This window comes from Dermacentor andersoni, unplaced genomic scaffold (assembly GCF_023375885.2).
Source record: "Dermacentor andersoni unplaced genomic scaffold, qqDerAnde1_hic_scaffold ctg00000039.1, whole genome shotgun sequence".
In the NCBI taxonomy this organism is placed as follows: Eukaryota; Metazoa; Arthropoda; class Arachnida; order Ixodida; family Ixodidae; genus Dermacentor; species Dermacentor andersoni.
In genome coordinates, this window is record NW_027314752.1 from 35392992 (window position 1) to 35411403 (window position 18412).

Genomic DNA, 18412 nt, shown 5'->3' on the forward strand with positions numbered 1-18412 from the left:
TTGGTCCTTGCTTTTGTTGCGACTTCTGCGCATGCTTGAGTCGCGAGTGCGGTCGAGACTGGGAGTTCAGTTGGTGGGTGAAGTGCCTTCTTAATGCCTGGGACGTGTAGGGCGTGGTTTGAGCCTTTGTTTGCACAGTGAGGAGCCGGTTTGATGGTTTCCGTTGCACACAACACATATCGGGTCACATTCGTGGTCCATGGGTGCGTCTTTCATTCCACACTTGGTGCAGAGTGTGTCGGTGGCATTAGTGCAGACGTCCTGATAATGACCAATCCCGCGGCATCGGGTGCAGGCTTCTACCTTCTGCCTGAAGGGGCGGCATCGAAGTGAACAGCCGTCGTAGTTGACGTAGAAAGGGATCATTTTGCCTTGGAATATCACCATGATGGTTTCAGTATTGCCCAGGCGTCGTGCACCCGCAATAATCAATGATGGGTTGCATCTGCGGAGGGTTGAGGCAATGTCATCCTATGAGTAATCTGAGGGCAAGGGAATGCATCATCTGCAGGTATCGAGGGGATCGGCCACATGGGTGGCGAATTCGTAAGGGTTACCATTGAATTGCAGACTCTGGATGTTGTGGTAGAGATCTGCACATCCCATGTCGGGTGTGCTGATTAGAACGGTATTGTTGATGGTGTTGACACGAATTTGGTCAGAACTGGTGCCGTCGGTGATTGGGAGCCCCGCAGCCTTGAGGATGACTTGTCTGAGGATGCATGCAAGGATTCCAGCGCAGTTGAGGCCCCCACGAACTCTTAGGATGATTTGATAATGACTGCGCGGCAGTGGCGGGTGCTTTAGTTCTGCTCTTGACTGAGTCCTATGAGCCACTGTGGGGTATGCTGGTGACGAAGGATGCTCACGCTGTCTTGAGAGGTTATCGTGGATCTCGTGCGAGGTGCGCGGACCGTCGCGCTCCATTCCTGCGCGCATGCTATGCGGAGCTATGCCCAGCAGCGAGACGGTCAGCCGAGAGCCCTACAAAGTGCTGCGGTTCACGTAATGAATGTCGGAGTTGATAAAAGAACTGTCATGTAGTGCCCACAACACTCACAAAGGTCCAGGCAGGAAATCAGGTTCTTGAAGTGAACGGGTAGGCACAAAAAGAAAAAAAATGCAAGAGCCGAGGCAACATGCGACCGCTCGCACCGTCGTCGTCTTCTTCTCTCCCTTCATGATCTGACAATGCCTGCCAAACGCACCCCAGCCCATTCTTATTCTTCTGATTATTTCAGTCTCATGATCCGGATCCGCAGTCACTTCCTGTCCTAAGTATATGTATTCCCTCACCCCTTACAGTGCCTCCCTACCTATCGTAAACTGCTGTTCTCTTCCGAGAGTGTTGAACAATACTTTAGTTTTCTGCAGATTAACTTTTAGGCCCACACTTCTGGTTTGCCTCTCCAGGCCAGTGAGCATGCATTCTAATTGGTCCCCTGACTTACTAAGCAAGGCAAGATCCTCAGCGAATCGCAAGTTACTAAGGTATTCTCCATTAACTCTTATCCCCAATTCTTTCCACTCCAGGTCTCGGAATACCTCCTGTAAACACGCTGTGAATAGCATTGGAGAGATCGTATCTCCCTGCCTGACGCCTTTCTTTATTACGATTTTGTTGCTTTCTTTATGGAGGACTATGGTGGCTATGGAGCCGCTATAGATATCTTTCAATGTTTTCACATACGGCTCGTCTACACCCCGATTCCGTAATGCCTCCATGACGGCTAAGGTTTCGACAGAATCAAACGATTTCGATAGCTCCTGCGATATCTTATCCTGCGATAGCTTACTAGCATCCTGTCTAACGGTGTTACCGCCGACTTTTATTGCACACTCCTTAATGATGCCCATAAGATTGTCATTGATATCTTCATCCCTGAGGTCCTCTCCCTGAGTTAAAGGCGAATACCTGTCCTGTAGCTTGATTCGGAATTCCTCTTTTTTCCCTCTTACCGCTAACTCATGTATCGGCTTCTGATGTACCAGTTTCTTCCGTTCCCCCCTCAAGTTTAGGCTTATTCCAGCTCTTTCCATCCTATGGTCCCTGCAGCGCACCTTGCTGAGCACGTCCACATCTTGTATGATGCCAGGGTTAGCGCAGAGTATGAGGTCTATTTCATTTCTAGTCTCGCCGTTCGGGCTCTTCCACGTCCACTTTTAGCTGTCCCGCTTGCGGAAGAAGCTATTCATTATCCGCATATTATTCTGCTCTGCAAAGTCTAATAATAACTCTTCTCTGCTATTCCTAGTGCCTATCCCGTAGTCTCCCATTGCCTTGTCTGCAGCCTGCTTCGTGCTTACCTTGGCATTGAAGTCGCCCGTCAGTATAGTGTATTTTATTGTGACTTTACCCATCGCCGATTCCACGTCTTCATAGAAGCTTTCAATTTCCTGGTCATCATGAACGGATGTAAGGGCGTAGACCTGTACATCCTTTATTTTGTAGCTCTTTTTGAGTTTCACAAGACTTGCACAAGGGATTCGAACCACGGACCTCTTGCACGCGAGGCGGATGTTCTACCTCTACGCCACTGCTGCACCCTGTAGTTTCGCAGCCTATGGTGCGGTGAAATGGTGCGGTGAAATGCTACGTCGAAGGGTTATGATATGACATTCTAGTGTCGAACGTTTCACCCTCACGCTATACGCACGGCTATTCAGTTGCAGCTTGGTTGACACGACCAAGCTGCAATTGCGTGTTTTCCCCGGAAAATTAAGCGTCTAAGTTCACGATTTCGTTACTTACTCTGGGAGGTGCGATTGCTTATCGAGCTCGCAAAGCGAACGTGTAATATATTGACGCGTGTATTCTATGCAGACTACGACGACGATGGGAACACTAACGGACTCCGTCTAGAGGGTCAGTGAGATTGGGCGATGACGAAGAATACGTGTCTCTGCTCTCTTGGTTTTTGAACAGGTTGTCTTGTTGTTCTTGAAGAACGTCTCCCTGTTTTCTGTCGGCGTTGTACCGCGACACTGGTGGAGGTGGGAGGTACTGACCGCGTCTGATGCGTCGGAGTCCTCCTTGGAGTCGTTTATCTAGTCCGGACGCACTGTCACCAGTTACGACACCCGTGCATCGCTTTGGTAGTCGACTGCTAATCCTTGCCCCGGAGTTCTCCGCTCTTCAACCAAATCTCCCCAGGAGCTGCACACATCTGGCAATGGCCAAAACCAGCCCACCATAAACACCCCAAAGCAGCCGGTTTCCCAGTCCACAACAGGTAACCGTTCTGCATCCACTGGTTCCCGATCGGTATCGAGGTGCAGTCTTCGAAGACCTTGAAGATTGGCTTGACAAGTGTGAACGCGTCGCACAGATTAATCAATGGACTGAGCAGCAAAAGTTCTTCCCCTTATATTTCGCCCTTGACGACAGTGGCCGTACTTGGTTCGAGAACCGCGAAGGTAGTCTCACGAGCTGTCATGACTTTCCGCAGAAGATTACGGATACTGTTGCGAGTGCCGACCGATGTGACCGCGCCCAGCAAATGATGCAGCTACGGGTGAAACAACCTAATGAGTCGGTGATAATGTTCGCCGAAGACGTGGCCCGCCTCTTTCGTAGAGCCGACCCGAACATGACCGAAGATAGGAAGTTGCGCTACCTCATGCGAGGTGTGAAAGAGCAGTTGTCGCGGGACTTGTGCGCAATCCGCCAGTCACTGTCGCAGACTTTATCAAAGAGGCTAAGGCTATTGAGCGGGCCCTTCATCAAAGATGCAGGCAATACGATCGACTGTCCACCAGCACTACAATCAATGCCGCCGCAGTGACTGCCGAGTATCAGAACTCATTTCGTGAGTTGGTCAGAGAGCTTATCAGAGAGGAATTTCAAAAGCTTCTGCCACCGACACTAGATAGACCCGCAGCGTCAATCGCCAAAATGGCGCGTGACGAATTCCGGCAGGCGCTCCCGGTAACCGATCTTCAAGACCACTAGCCTCCGACAGCCACTTCTTGGTTGCCGGCGCAAGAGGAGGTTTCGAAGCGCGCAGGCGTTATGACGTGGCGACCGCCAGCAGTCGTTCGCCACGTCATGGTGACCACAGCAAAACGAGACTACGGGACGGCCGTAATTTCAGAGAACCGACGTATGGTGCACTGTCGATAGGCGCCAACTCTGTTTTCGCTGCGGAGGTGCCGCCCATATTTCGTGTCGTTGCTGGCATCGTGACACATCATTCGAACCCTTCGTCCGTGGTCTTATGGTCGACGTGCAAATGACGACACTATGCTACGTCGTGACGACTCTGCTTTCCAGGGACCTCAAATAGCGCGCCTGAGTGCGGAATGCGTTCGCAATGATCGGTCCAATTTCGGTCGTCGGTCGTACTCTCCAACCCCTCCACGTCAGATGGCTTTTTCTACTGGACCTACAATTTGCGGACCTCCGAGAAGCAAGGTCGCCCAGCCCCCGTCGGGGAAACTGAAGGCGGCGACCTCTGGGGGCCACGTTGCAGGCCCGCCGCAAGACACTAAAAACCCCTCAGCGTTCTCGCTGCAGAACGACGTGAAGCCGATAAACACTGAAGAAATTGATATTTTCGTGGATGGGCAGCTGGGGACAGCGTTAGTCAACACCGGTGCCGACTTCTCTATAATGAGTCAGGAACTCGTCCTTCGCCGAAGAAAGTAAAGACGCCATGGACGTGAACCTACATACGGACGCCAGGCGGCCAATTACTGATGCCCACTGGAAGATGTACTGCTAGACTTAACATCGGGGATTCTTCTTTCGTGGCCGCTTTCATCGTCCTTCCTGTATGCTGCAAAGATTTGATTATGGGAATAGACTTCATAAAAGAATATGGTGCCGTAATTAACATCCCGGCCAGCATGGTGACGCTTTATAAGTGATCCGGTTTGGTTCTCCGCAACGTGTTGTCCGCAACGTTTGAAGAACACTTCGAAGGGCTTGCAGCGGTTCTGCAGTCCATACGGTCTACCGGCCTCACCCTGTAGCCGGAGAAGTGCCAGTTTGGCTTTGCGGAACTGCAGCGTCTCGGTCACGTCGGCAGCCACGCAGGTGCCCGCCCGGATCCTGAAAATATTGCTGCCGTCGCACAGTTTACCGTAGCATCCGATAAAAAGGCTTTCAGGTGCTTCCTCGGCTTCTGTGCCTATTACCGGCGGTTTATTGCACACTTTGCTCGCTTTTCGTCACCGTTAACTCGCCTGACGAGAAACGAGGTTGTTATTGTATTGGGCGGCGAAGAGCAAGGTGCATTCAATGACTTGCGGCAACTTCTCCAGACACCTCCAGTGTGTGCTCTTTTTGATGAGACCACTCCCACATTGCTCGTCACTGATGCCAGTAATGTCGGTTTGGGAGTTGTTCTTGTGCAGCAGCAAGAGCACACAGAAAGAGTGCTTGCCTATGCAAGTAGAGCACTCCCACGTACAGAGACTAATTACTCCACAATTGAGAAAGAATGCCTCATCGTGGTATGGTAAATTTCGCCCACATTTGTATGGCCGACGCTTCACCGTTATCAGCGACCACCATTCACTATGTTGGTTGACACACCTTAAAGATCCTTCTAGACGACTGGCGCTTTGGAGCATAAGGCTGCAAAGGTTTGACATGACTGTCACGTACAAATCGGGGAAACGACATGCGGATGCTGACTGCCTGTCTCGATCGCCGATAGAGTCGTCCGCTCCACCTGAAGAAGAAGACAGCATTTCTTTGTGTTGTGGACACATCGGCCATCGCGCAAAAACAACCCGACGACCCTGAGTTGCTTGAAGTAATCAATTACTTGAAGTAATCAATTACTTGAATGGAAGATCTCCGAAACGGCCTACACTTGTCGCAAGAGGACTTGTCGTTTTGTTTACGGGCCAAGGTACTTCACAAAAAATACTTTTCTTCGACCGGGCCCCCATATCTGCTCGTCATCCGTGCAGCTCTTCGAGCGGAAGTACTTCAATGTTGCCACAACAAGGTGACATCTCGTCAATTAGGCTACACGCAAAGATTAATCACTGTGCGGCAAAGGTGCTGTTCGCCGAGTCTTACCACCACCGTGAAACATCACGTTCGCACTTGTCTCGACTGCCAGAGGCGCAAGCCACTTCCGATGAAACGAGCTGGCCTCCTACCACCCGTCCAGGTTCCTCGAAGGCCATATGATCAAATTGGAATGGATATCTTGAGCACACTTCCTTCTTCTACTGCAGGGAATCGCTTTGCTATCGTCGCAACAGAATATCTCACACATTACGCTGAAAGCGCGCTGAGCGCGCTTTTTCATTGAGCATGTGGTGCTGCGACACGGCGTGCCAAACGTCGTAATAACAGACCGAGGAACCGCATTTACGGCGGAAGTGTTAGATCACGTCTTGCTAATATGTGGAACGACCCATAGGAAGTCAACCGCCTACCATCCACAAACCAATGGATTAACATAGTGCCTAAAGAAAACCATTGAAGACCTGCTATCGATGTACGTGGATGTTGAACATAAAAATTGGTACGACGTCCTACCTTATATCACCTTTGCCTATAACACGACCAAACAAGAGACGACGGGCATGACTCCGTTCACCCTTGTTCACGGACGGGATGTACAAACGATGCTGGAAGCGATGCTTCCACACGACTTTGACGACACTGATAAGGACGCCGATGTGTTTGCGCAACGCGCAGAAGCTCGGCAGCTCGCGCGCTCGCGGATCTGCCAGCAGCAAGACTACGACGCAGGCCGCAACGATCTTCACCGTAGAATAGTTACCTATGACGTCGGCGACAGAGTGTGGGTTTCGACACCCATGCGGAAACGAGGCCTCTCCGACAAACGGTTCAGCCAATACTTCAGACCATATCGAGTATTGCGGCGACTCAGTGATGTCACTTACGAAGTCGTTCCCGATAATCCCAACTGTATGCGGCGCTGCACGCACCGTCCTGAACTTGTGCACGTTGTCCGCATGAAGCCGCATGTTGGCGAATAACTATGCCATCGGCCCTTACTTCCGTAAGTGACATTTCTTGTCAAGCATAGGGGCGATGCTTTCGTAGGGAGTGACAAATGACGCGTGTATTCTACACAGATGACGACCACAATGGGACCACTAACGGACTCCGTCTAGTTGGTCAGTGAGATTGCGCGATGGAGAAGAAGACGCGTCTCTGCTTTGTTGGCTTTTGAACAGATTGTCCCGTTGTTCTTGAATTACGTCTGCCTGTGTTCTGTGCGCGTTGTACCGCGACATCATATGTCGAAAAACATTTTACACAGTTCCATAATCAACTCTTCAACTAGGCATAAATACCACCGTCAATTTGTTTTCGAGGCGTTATTGCACGATAAGAATCGTATAAAAAGGTTTAAATTGGTTTTCTGATGTATCATGTTACGCTATTACGCTGCACAGACACTGTTAAATCGTCAATATCTTCCTGATTTCCGCATCCCTACTGAACCAGTATTATCCTCACTATAGAAGGTAAATACATATGGCATTTGCTGCAATTAGGCTGCGCTGATTGTAAACGTATCGCAGTATTCTAAAAACATTTGTGACCCGTTATAATCTGCGATGGTGGATAACGAGCGAACCTGTTCAGCACACGACACGGTGGTGACACAAAATTTTGAACTTAGCTATGAGCTCATTTACTGTGATCTTCAAACGCATTCGCGCGCACGATGGGACCGCTGCCCCGAGGAGCCGGAGGAAACTAGACATGCGTGACATTTCGACGGCACCGCCACCACGGGAAAGCGGAAGGAAGATATATACGCAAGCAATTGTAACGCCGGCAAAGACAGGGCGGTGAGGATGCCGACTTAGCAGACCTGAGTCAAAGTATAGTATGTGTTCTTATCAGCGTAGTATCTTATGTGAGTTACATTTTTACCGAAGGTATTAGACTTATCTTTGTAAGCTGGCGGAGTACTTAAAACCTCCTTTCCCTCCGGCGCGGATTGGCCCGGTATTTCGCTATCTCCGGGATTGGCCCAAGGTTCTTGCGAACGCAGAACAAAAATGCAGGGGACCCTAGCCATAACCAGTTACGCCACAACAACGACTTCACGGTGAACAGCCGCTTATTTCTTTGCTCTTTATTGCTTATTTCTCTCTCTTCTAACTGCTATAAAACATTAGCAACATTATGGAAAGCGGGCAAGCACTTTGTTCTTGTAAACAGTCCAAAACACAACAAACAAGAAGGCTAAGCATATGTATGCGAAAGTGCCAGAAAAAAGAGAAAAGCCGAACTCACCTCACGTGACTGTCGACGATAATACGAAAAGCAACCGAGCGATTTAGTGAGACCGTATTGCTGAAGTACCCTTTATTAACACTTGTTGTAGTAATTCTAAGACTCATTGACTCAGGTATATGCTACACACTCTGATATCGTCCCACTTTGCCATGACACTCGCTTGTCAAGGTCACCCATGAGCATGCAGGCATGAGGGCAACTGTATGACGCATCGACGAAGGGATTATGAACAAGCAAAGTCATTGGTGGAGCGACAACGGCGCGTAATGAAGACGGCATGATGACAATGATTTACAACTGTATCACACAACCGGATGCCCAGGCGAGAATGACGATGATCGCACGACCGCAACGACAATATGACGACAGTATGACAACGGAAGCATGAGAGCGTCTGTGTGACGACGATCCAGTGCCAACGATGGCATTGCAGCGCCGGCATTATCACGACTTAATGACGGTATTTATGATAACGCGAGAATGAAGAACAAGGAATGACGTCGATGGATCGGCAAACTTGTTCTCTTGCTTGAGCTGCTCTAGAAGTACGTACTCCTGTTCGAGATGCCGTCGTTGTCATCCCATTATCGTTATTGTGGCCTCGTGATCTTACTCGTCCTGTCATCGTCGTCGCGCCAACTCAACCGAGCGAGTCACCTAAGTTTTGTAATCGCTCTAGCCAACAGCTATTGGCTCTTCAGCGCAATGCCGTCATGGTCGCTGCATCACCGTAATTGTAGCTTTGTTACCCAATACTCCTGATACCTTCGTAATAAAGCACCCGCCGTGGTTTCTCAGTGGCTATGGTGTTAGGCTGCTGAGCACGAGGTCGCGGGATCGAATCCCGGCCACGGCGGCCGCATTTCGATGGGGGCGAAATGCGAAAACACCCGTGTACTTAGATTTAGGTGCACGTTAAAGAACCCCAGGTGGTCAAAAATTTCCGGAGTCCTCCACTACGGCGTGCCTCATAATCAGAAAGTGGTTTTGGCAATAAAAACCTCATAGTTTAAAAATCGTAATAAAGCCATCATCATCGTGCAGTCGTCATGCATTCCTTTGTCACACCGCCAAAGTATTGTCTTCGTGGTCATTCAATCGTCGTCATTCACGCTTCGTGGTTTTTCTCTGATATGGCGTCGTCGTCACGCCCCCTACTGCAACGAAGTGGTTCAAAAAGCTTGGGTAACTGGGTGGGTGTTCGAAGTCGTGGTGCCGTCGCGATGATTGCATCGATGTCATTCCAGCTTTGTCATTCCACTTCCTTCTTGCCGTCGTCATAAGCCCATCAGCGTCACACAGCCGTCGTAATGACGCTGTCGTCAAGCTATTTCACCATTGTCATCAAATGAGTAACGTCCCCCCATTGTCGCCATGAGGTCATTGCCACCTGCCTTCGTCATTCGATCTATGTCAATCTTTATTCGCTGTAATGCATTCATACTGCCGTCATTAAATCGGGACTACGCTGCCCTTGTGGTGGCATCGTCGTCGACCAGTCGCTGTCATGCCTCCATCTGACCTTCGTCGTAATGCCGTCGTTTAATTGTCATCATCGTCAATTAGCCTTCATCCTCTTACTTACTGTCATAGCGTCGTCGTCAATCCGTCGAACACGTACAGGTTTCGTGCTAAAGTTAACCTAACGCTAATGTCATCATCCCTTGGTCTTGTCATCGTCGTCACAGCATCGTCATCGTACAGTCAGCGTCATACATTCGTCTTCATACCCTGGTCATTGTGCCATCGTCGTCGAACTGTGGTTTCACCATCGTCAGCATGTCGGTATACTGTTGTAACTCGGAGTAGCGTTCAGGCCAGGCGTCTTCCCGGTACAGGTATGAGGAAAGAGGAATAGGAGTCAGTAGATGAGCAGGAGTGAACGATAAAGGGCTTATTTTACATTATATACACTGAATCCAGATACAGAAGCGCGCTCCATGTAGGACCACTCTAAATGTCTGAGCCGACATCAGGACAGGCCAGAAGACACATGCCAGTAGAAGTAAGGACACACCACTGCATGAAAGTCGTCCGCTTTCAAAGCATATACTCTTGAATCCTCCCCTAAGCTCCTGAACTGTTATGGTGAGGGCTGGTGAGGGTGAGAGCGCCCAAATGAGGGTGCGCATTGTCGAGGACGCATATGATCTCTGTAAAAACCAGTTTCAATTTAACGTCGTTAAATTATTCAGCTGCCGTCTTCCTAATCCTAGCACTCCCTTGCTATACATATTGCTTGATTTGCTTGGAACTGACTCATGGAATTTTCACGTCACCGTACTATCATTAGGTCCTCCTAAAGGTTTCCAGTCATTTTGACGGAGCATGGCTTGGGCCAACAAACTGACCAACATGGATTTACTACAGGGGATACAGTTGTAACATCACTATTTATAATAAATTGAATTCTGCAAAAGCGAAAAGCTACTTGGTTGTGCAGACGTGTTGAGAAGCTCGGAGTTGGTGCGGGCGCTAGCGGTGGTCCACGTATGAGAGCGGTTACACGAATAGCGTAGCGGGAAAATGGGAATGACGCTACATGGAAACTTGTTATTGCGCAAGCATTCTATATCTACTTCCCTCGAAAATATGCCCGTTCATCCACCCATCCATTGGTCAGTTCGTGTGTAACGCCCGGCACGACGTACTGCTCTCCATAGGCGTACGTGAGCTGCTCGGGAGCTATATATGAGAATACTTGTGACTGCGTATGACGACAGAGATTCATGATTACCATAACACAAAGTGAATACTGTAGAGACATTGGGAGTAGGTAAGGTTAATAAAACACGAATAAATATATTATCATAAAATTACATTGAGCTCAGTAGGACTCCTTCCGACTAATGAAGGGTAAGGAAGCCTAATACCTAATTGCCATTTATGATTACTTAGTAAAAATTTACTGAAATGCTAACACATTTATATTGTTACAGAAGGATGAACGAAGAGAGGAAGAGGAAGATCGCGATACGTTGGATGCTGCGGGATGTTGGTGGTCAGAAATCGTAACTACTAAGACGCATTTTGTATAAATATTGTAAATATATTCTTCTATACTCCTAACATCTCTTCAACATATTGGTGAGAGGTGCGGGGTAGCACGGCTGGAAACGGAGCTCCGCAGTGGACGTCGCATCAACGTCCGCACCATGAATGAAGGTGAGCACTCGGAATCAACGTCGTTGCCGCCTCCTACGACACCGTCGCATGCTACGTCGCTGTCACCTTCGGTTGTCGTTGTGCAGCCCAAGTGCCCTGGATCTTTCTACGTGATTGATGGCGCCGACTTTGAAGAGTGGATGGTCATGTGCGAACGCGTGAGTGTAATCAACAGATGGCACCCCGTATGCTAGCTGACCTCTTGTTCGGCCTAAGAGGCACGGCAAAGGTGTGGTGCGAAAACCATGAAGAGGAGCTAACCAGCTAGGACAAATGCAAAGAAAAATTGAGATTTGTTTGGCAAACAAGCCGGCTGTAATATTGCCGCAAAGCAGGAACTGGCCTCCCGTGCCCAATCTAATTCGGAGTCCTTTGTCTCGTACATCCAGGACCTGCTGGCACTTTGTTGCAAGGTCGATCACGACATTACAGAAGCTGAGAAGGTCGGGGACGTGCTTAAGGGCATTGCTGGCAACGCGTTCAATCTGCTCATGTGCAAAAGCTGCTCTGCAGTTGATGCGATCATTAGAGACTGCCGACAGTACGAGCAGGCCAAAAGCCGAGGCGTCTTGCAACCATTCGCAAGACTTCTCCATACTGCCGCAACGTGGACGTGTGAAGACCAACCTGCACAGCAGCATGCGTCGCCATCAGAGACGTGACGCGAATCGTTAAACATGAACTGGATGCGATGGCGCCCGCAGCTTTCTGTTCACGTAGCCCTGATGCTACCACATTTTCAGTTCTCGTACAAGGCATCGTTCGCCAGGAACTTGTAAACATTGGTTTACATTCTGTGTGCGCTGTCGCCCATCCCAGAGCCAACGAACGCCTTTCTACTATTTTGGCTCCACCCCCGACGCTTCTCTCCGCTTTATCGCAACCCGACTGAGCGGAGAACTGCGGATGACCAGCCGATATGTTTCACCTGTCGCCGCATTGGTCACGTCACCCGATACTGTCGCAACTTTTGGCCCTCAACACCTCGCATGCCGACCAACCTGAGCCATTTTGATCGAAATGCCCGCAATGTTTCCCCCACCGCTTAGTCTTACACGCGCTGACAACTCTGCTAGGAACATGTGGTAGAGCCGCTCACCATCGCCGCGCGGACACCAGTCTTGTTGACGGCAAACACGTCGCCCATCTTTCCGTTCGCCGCAGCCATGTCGGCTTTCCTCCTCTGTGGCGTTTGGCCGCACCCTTTCGGAAAACTAAGAAATGCAGCCCTCGGAGGCGGTGCTGCATTGACTACTACCGCAGCAAATCATCCGTCTGTGCCCACAAGGAGAAGTGTAATAGACGATAAAATAGACGGCGTACCTGTCCAAGCACTCGTCGACACTGGAGCCCACCTATCTGTGATGAGCGCTAGTCGACGTAGACGCTTAAAGAAGGTCCTCACCCCAGCAGCTGCCTGAGTGCTTCATGGGGCTGTCGGCGGCGTACTGGTTGTTCTCGGAATGTGTACTGCGCTTTTTAATTATAGCCGGCGGCCACGCCTCTTCTTTTTGCTGTGATCGATAACTGCCCCCACGACGTTATCCTTGCGGTGGGCGTTTTATTCGCTCATTCTACTCTCATTGAGTGCGCGACTGGCGTTCTTCAGTTGGAACTGCCTTAACTCACCGATGCTCCGAGCACCGCCCCACCACACTTGTGCTCGATTCACGATGTGCGTCTGTCACGCAAGGCAGTTACTTACGTCACTTTGACCGCCCAGCCACAGGTTCCTGAAGGTGAGTATGTGCTTCGCCCCATCATCAACATGCTTTTGAACCGGAACAATGCTGTTCCGCATACGTTGGTCAGGCCTACTAACAACGACGTCATTCTACCGCTTCTGAATTTCAGCCTCTGCCTTCAAGTGATTCCGGCCGGCATGTTCTTGGCCAGCGTTTCTAGTGATTCCGAATTTGACATTGACAGTGTGAACGCTGAGAGCGGCTTATTAGCGCACATTGCCGCTCACATATCGGGTTTTTTAACAGATGACTTCGCGAAAATGACTGCACCTGACCTCACCTCTGCACAGGCCACGGACATACGTCACCTGCTTGAAGCGTAGAGTAATATCTTTGATTTCGGCCTCTGACAAGCCTTTAGGTCAAACAACTGTCATTCACCACCGTATAAACACTGGAGACACCAATCCTAATCCTCGGCGTCCCTGTCGGGTATCGCATGCTGAATCTCGAGTCATCCAATCAGAAGTGGACAAAATACTCCGTAAAGGGGTCATCGAGCCATCAGCCAGCCCTTCGGCTTCACCTGTCGTCCTTGTGAAAAAGAAAGATGGTACCTGGCGTTTTTGCATCGATTATCGCCAGTTAAACAACATCACGCGTAAAAATGTCTGCCCACTACCACGCATTGATGACGCTTGGACTGCTTGCACGGCGGTAAATACTTCTCGTCCATCGATTTACCATCCGGCTACTGGCAGATTTCAGTTGATGAAACGGACCGCGAGACGACTGGCTTTAATCATGCCGAATGGCTTATATCAGTTCAAAGTCATGCCCTTTGTCCTATGCAATGCTCCTGCGACATTTACACGTATGATGGACTCTCTTCTGCGAGGCTACAAATGGACCACCTGTCCTTGTTGCCTTGACGTGATTGTTCGTTTTTCCCACGTGCGGCAGCCTCCTTATCCGACTAGCTGCAATTCTTGCGGTCTTCTGAAAAACCAGCCTTCTAACTGAACTCCACGAAGTGTCAGTTCGGGTGCCTTCAGATTACAGTGTTGGGACACCTCGTTGACGCATCCGGTGTCAAAACAGATCCGGAAAAAGTTCGCGCCGTACGCAGTTTCTCTGTACCACGTTCTGCATCTGACGCGCGCTGCTTCGTCAGCCTGTGTTCTTACTTTCGCCATTTCGTCAAAAATTTCGCCTACGTTGCACAGCCTTTGAGAGATATTCTGAAGAAGAACACGCCATTGCCATAGGGCCCGGAGCCGGCTCACCCGTTCGCCGCTCTCATCGGGTTTCTGATCACCCCTCCCATACTTCCCTACTTTGATCCACCTGCACCAACCGAAGTGCACACTGACGCAAGTGGCCACAGCATCGGCACTGTTCTCACCCAACAGTAGAATGGTACCGAGTGCGTCATAGCTTACGCCAGCCGCCTGCTATCACCTGCCGAGAGAAATTACTCCATGACCGAGCGGGAGTGCTTGGTTTTAGTTTGAGCTGCCGCCAAGTTCCGGCCATATCCGTATGGTGGCATGTTCTCGGTCGTTACAGACCACCACGACCTCTGCTGGCTGTCTTCCCTCCGGGACCCAACAGGACGGCTCGGTCGCTGGGCTTTGTGGCTCCAGAAATTTTCATTTGTTGTCAACTGTAAATCTGGACGTCTGTACAAGGACGCTGACTGCCTCTCCCGTCACCCCGCGGATCACGCTGATCCTGTTGAGGATGATCCGGTGACCTGCGTGATGGCTCTGACAAACATGACCGACATGCGCGCTGAACAACAAGGCGACGCATCCTTGCAGTCCATTATCGCCGGAGTGCAATCTGGCAGCACCGACGGCACGTGACGCATGTTCGTGCTGCATGAAGGCATCCTCTTCCACCGCACTATGAACCCTGACGGCCCTGAGTTGCTCCTTGTCCTTCCTCGTCATCTGCAATCTGTCGTTCTCGAACCGCTTCACGATGCACCGACGGCGGGACACCTTGGACTTTAGCGTATGACGCCGGTTCTTCTGGCCGGGTCTCTACCGCTCTGTGCGTCGTTTTGTCTGAACTTGCGAATTGTGTGAGCGCCGGAAGAAACCTCCCCTGCCAGCTGTCGGACGACTCCACTCAATTGAAGTTCCCTCTGAACCGTTCTTTCGTGTATGCCTTCACCTGCTTGGCCTTTTGCCGATGACGACTAGCGGGAATAAGTCGATCGCCGACGCTATTGATTACGCGACACGCTACACGATAACAAAGCCGTTGCCGACTAGTGGCGCAACAGACGTCACTGATTTTCTTCTTCTCGACGTCATTCTCCGGCACTGTGCACGTGCACCTCAACAGTTACAGACCACGGCCGCTCGTTCTTGTCTCGATTTGTGGACGACCTCCTCCGCTCTTGTGCCACTGAGCTCAAGCTGTCCACCACCTACCACCCACAAACGAACGGTCTTACGGAACGTCTCAACCCAACAATCACAGAGATGCTGTCAATGTACGTTTCCAATGATCACCGCCACTGGGACGCCACACTCGCCTACGTGACATTCGCGTATAACTCCTCCTGACAGGACACCGCAGGATATTTACTCTTTTTGGTCGCAACCACACCTTGCCACTTGACACCATCCTGCCTTTTGTGTCGTGTGTTGCCACTGACTACGCTCGCGAAATCATCGATCGCGCTCACATGGTGCGTCAAATTGCCAGATATCGCTTATTAGCCTCGCAGCATCTGCAGAAAGCGCGTTACGACCGGTGCCATCGGGATGTTCACTTCGTCGCAGGTGCTTGGGTTCTGCTTTGGTCACCATGTCGTCGGGTCGGCCTCTCCCAGAATCTTCTCTCTCGCTACATAGGGCCCTATGTAATCCTTTGTCAAGTTAACGATGTCAATTACGAGGTCGCGCCGTTACAGTTTGATCCACCCTCAAGTCCACCGCCTGTTTACGTCCTGCACGTTTCGCGGCTGAAGCCATATTTGGCACGCAGTTCTTCGCCTACCATGCTCCGAGCCGGCGCTTCTCCACCTGGGGGTCCTGTTACGGAAGCATGAACGAAGAGAGGACGAAGATCGCGAGACGCTGGCTGCTGCGGGTTGTTGGCGGTCAGCCATCTTAACTACTCAGAATCAGTTTGCATGTATATTGTAAATATAATCTTCTATACTCTCAACATCCCCGTAACGATATATAGGCTGAATTAGCATAATTAGGAGTAGTAAAGGCTCGTTAGGAAAGTTTAATTTAGCTTCATTTTATTAATACGGTTCAATGAATACTGAGGAGTATTATTTAGGGGAATTAAGATGACTTAGGCCTAATTACGACTACATTCGCCGAAATTATTAAGCGTAAGTAAAACTCCTTAACATTAAAAATGAGTAAGGAAGCCTAATGGGTAATAACGACGTTGAAAGGTTGACGTAATAGCTTTGCGGAAACTCGCAAGGTGAAGGCAAGTAATTCATAAAGGGAAAAACAGACATGCACGCGTTCGTAGCAATTGCTACAAAGGAAACCCATAGGGATTCCTCGAAAGAAAAGCCTCGCAGTTGAAGAAAAATTCGTGCTGGTCCGGCACTCGAACCCGCGACCACCGCCTTTTCGGGGCAGCCGCCCTACCATCTGAGCTAACCAGGCGGCTAGCAGATGACAGGGCGAAGTCGAATTTGTCAGCAACTCTAAGCAAAGGCAAGAGTTTTACGTAATAATTCTGTGGAAACCCGCAAGGTGGAGGCAAGCAATCCATAAAGGGAAAATCAGAAACCTTGAAAAATCCATCTTGCGGGTCTCCGCAGAACTATTACGTGAAACTCTTGCCTTTGGTTCGAGTTGCTGAGAAATTCAACTTCGCCCTGTCATCTGCTAGCTGCCTGGTTAGCTCAGATAGTAGAGCGGCTGCCCCGGAAAGGCGGTGGTCCCCCGTTCGAGTCCCGGACCAGGTCGAATTTTCTTCAACTGCGAGTCTTTTCTTTCGAGGAATCCGTATGGATTCCTTTGTAGCAATTGCTACGAACGGGTGGAAGTCTGACTTTCCCTTTATGCATTACGGTGAAGTTACTTAAGCTTGAAGGCAATTTTTTAGGGTGATTAGGTATAATGATGCTAATTAAAGATAGGTCGGTCTAAATTATTAGTGTAATAAATTCTTATATGGGTAATTCATTTAGGCCTATTCAAGGTTAAGTAAAGGGGACTTACGATTATTGAAGTGTAATTTCGGTGGAAAACGTTAAGCTGAATGCATTTTATCAGGGTGAAATGAGCGTATTTAGGATTACTTTAGCCTAGTCGAGATTAGTAGGAGTAATTAACGTTCTTTCCCATTAAATGACTCACCTAATCTAGCGTAACTACAATTACATAACTTACCCAATTAAAATTATTTCACTATAGTTCGATTCACCACTTGGTAACCACAGCAGGTCTCGTTTGAGACACACTGCATCATCCTCGACGATACAGTGAGCCATGGCTCCAGTAACTCGGTCACTAAACCATTCGTTGTATGAAGTCGATGAGCGACTGGCCATGATGCTAAGGCAGCATCTGAACAGTCCCGCTAGGAATTTTATCCAATAATCACTTAAATACAGTCTTTAGATGCGCGAGCCTGTTCGCGGCATTTCTCGCGTTCAGAACAGAAGCTTGTGTTCCACTACGGTCACACTCTCGCAAAGGCATTCTACATGGGGATGAGTATTAGGTACATATGATAGAAAAATGCAAGATTACCGCTCAATAAATAAATGAATTAGTAATATTTCTAATATATAGATTTAGAGGAACATTAGGACACCCAGGTAGTAGAAACTTTCACGGAATCACCTATTGCAACGTCTCATAGCGTAGCGTCTAATGGCGATGTAAAGCTGAGCGGTGTCCGAATAACAAGTTTTCAAACCAAATCGAATAAGAATTGAATAGCGCCAAAAGCTAATCGATTTAAATATTGTTTGCTGTTCAAATATTTACAGAATAATGAAGTGGCGTTCTCACGTTTGATATAAAAGGATCTTCATAGCCCAGTGTATTCACAAAATGAGCAAGTTTCTGTCAATACATTACACTTTACGAAGTGTTCCACATTAAAGCATAACTGGGGCATTGAAAGAATTCGAGAACCTAATTTGATCTCGCACGAAAGGCTGGCGATTTCGAGAAGTAGCCGTGTAGCTAGAATAGTATTGTACATTAAGCGATGTTGCGTGCCCCCGCCTTCTTGTGTTTTATGTCTACTGCAGTGGCCGTGATGTATCTTATGGTATTTTTTCTCAGACTGCACGATTGGGCAAGCAGTT

At 49.3% G+C, this 18412-nt stretch overlaps 1 non-coding gene across 1 annotated transcript; it reads left to right on the top strand.

Moving 5' to 3' along the window:
* Positions 1–7800: 7800 nt before the first annotated feature.
* On the top strand, positions 7801–7988 carry LOC126519838 (U2 spliceosomal RNA). Its single transcript, XR_007596691.1, has one exon. It is a non-coding gene; the product is annotated as a U2 spliceosomal RNA (small nuclear RNA).
* Positions 7989–18412: the final 10424 nt, after the last annotated feature.